The sequence below is a fragment of the Octopus bimaculoides genome, chromosome 29, assembly GCF_001194135.2.
Source record: "Octopus bimaculoides isolate UCB-OBI-ISO-001 chromosome 29, ASM119413v2, whole genome shotgun sequence".
Lineage (NCBI taxonomy): Eukaryota > Metazoa > Mollusca > Cephalopoda > Octopoda > Octopodidae > Octopus > Octopus bimaculoides.
This window is the reverse complement of record NC_069009.1, coordinates 11,358,330-11,360,715: the sequence shown is the minus strand read 5'-3', so window position 1 is coordinate 11,360,715 and position 2,386 is coordinate 11,358,330.

Below are 2,386 nucleotides of genomic sequence, written 5' to 3'. Positions count from 1 at the left end.
TATGAATTGATAGATGTATGCACATATGTGTATGTGAGTATGTGTATACGTATATTGCATATGTACATTGTGTTTTCATCACTTAAAAGCAGTATGTCATTATATAATGCTTTTTAAACGAAGAAGACATCACAACCTACGCGAAACAGCACAGGGTACCGTTACACATGCCACGAGCCTTTCCATAGACTATACTTTGCACGATAAAGTGCTTATTCTATTAACACCTATAAACTCCTAACACCAGTAATATAACTACTGACGTTCTACAAACGAACATATCCTTATAGACGACTCTTGGAACCAATATGCTTCAACGAAGCTGTTGGTCAGTGTATATGCTAAGTGCATGAAATCAATATTGTATTAATATTGCATCATGGTGTGTTGTCTCGTTGTTTAATTGTTTTATTATTATATTAAATGCCTAATTTGACAAGACACGCTTTATGTAATTAGTTCCTTAGAACGTTTAGCTATATTCAACTAAATTCGGATATAGGCATGGATGAGTATGTACACATAGGAGTGAACATATATACACATATGTATATTTATGTGGGTGAATGTATGTATATGTGTCTACGTATGTGGGTATATTCATGGCTATATGTAAATGTGTGTGCGTGTGTGACTTTATGTAATTATATATATGTGTGTGATTTATATAAATATATATATCCTCATCTATATGCATCATAAATAGAACATCTTTTGAGGTAGTAGATAATAACTTAATTAGCAGTGGACAAGAATGTTCCGAAATTATATGTGCCATAGGGAGACCTAACTGGAGAAAGCGTAGAGAGCTATTACGTCTATTGGTAACAACCATAATGCAGAAATGTGTTGAGAAAATATTGGAACATCAGATGTAGTATGCAGGTTTCTTTCCTACATACTACATCCAATGCTCAAACTATTTCCTCAACACATTTCTACTTTATTCTTGTTACCAGTGGACGTAATCGCTCTCGGAACTTTCTCCAGGCAGGTCTTATTATAGCAACTATAATTTCCGAACATTCTCCTCCATTGCTAATTAACTTATTCTTGACTGCCTCGAAAGATGTTCTATTTCTTGTGTGCTTTCAAAGTTTATTGCTTTTCAGCATCTGCCACAAACAATGTCTATTTTCTCTGTTGACCGCTCAATGATTTCACTCAGCCACTTGTGTGTCCATAGCTTAAACTGAGTATACCATATGAAATATCTATCTACCTACATATTCCTACATATACAACAGCCCATATTTCTGATGATATTGGTGCTTTATCCGTTTCCCTGTTTACTAGAAGTTTGGTCTTTGCTATGTAGGGCCTTTTCATTTCGAACGTTACTTCTATGCTTGCAGCTTCTTTCCTAATTCCAGCAGTCTCACCACATCTTATTTTCATTGTGGCGATACTAAGTTTGTGAACTTGATAGGAAGGGTAAGCATGCAAGCAAGGAGGTAGGGAATAGTTTCTAATGCATAACAAAGTTCTGGAGGAAAGCTTGTCTGCCGGAGGAAAACATCACTTTTGTGTGATCATATATTCAAATATAAATATTAACATTCACAGAGCCGCTATTTTCACAAATCTTCAAAGATTTCTAGCCGAATAAAAATACAGATTTTAAAAGATGTTACCGAGTAGCTGGGGATATCTTTTACATCTAGTATGGAGATATTGGTGGCAGAGTTGTATGGAAGATGATACGGAAAAATTGAAAGTCTGCCGGAATTTGAGAAACTGATGAAAATCTTACATCAAGTAAGAAGGTAACAGCTGAAAACTTTAATTATAAGAGATACAATCAAACACGCACATATCACGTGAAAAAATTTATACACACATTCATACAACTATATATATATATGTATGTATGCATATATGTGTATATATATGTATGTATGCATATATGTATGTACGCAAGTATTAGGAATGTGTATGCGTGTGTGATTTATTGAGTCACCACTATACAAAAGGTATTAGAGAGAGAGAGAGAGAGAGAGAGAGAGAGAGAGAGAGAGAGAGAGAGCTGTGTGAAATATTTTGAGAAGAGGATTGTTGACTTATTTTAGACCAAATTTATGCTATTTTTTCACTTGACTTAACATTTAGAACATACTTTAGAAACCTGTCGCTGTTTTGTGCATCTCGACTACTACAATGTATCAGAATTTTAATGCATAAGGAGCGACGTAGCAGTGCAATGTGGTGGCAAACAAACATCACATCATCATCACCACCATCATCATCATCATCATTATCATCATCATCTGTAACAATGTCTACATACATACATTTATATACATATATATACATACACACACACACACACACACACATATATATATATATATATATATTATAATTTTCCCAGAGGATGTAGCAACCG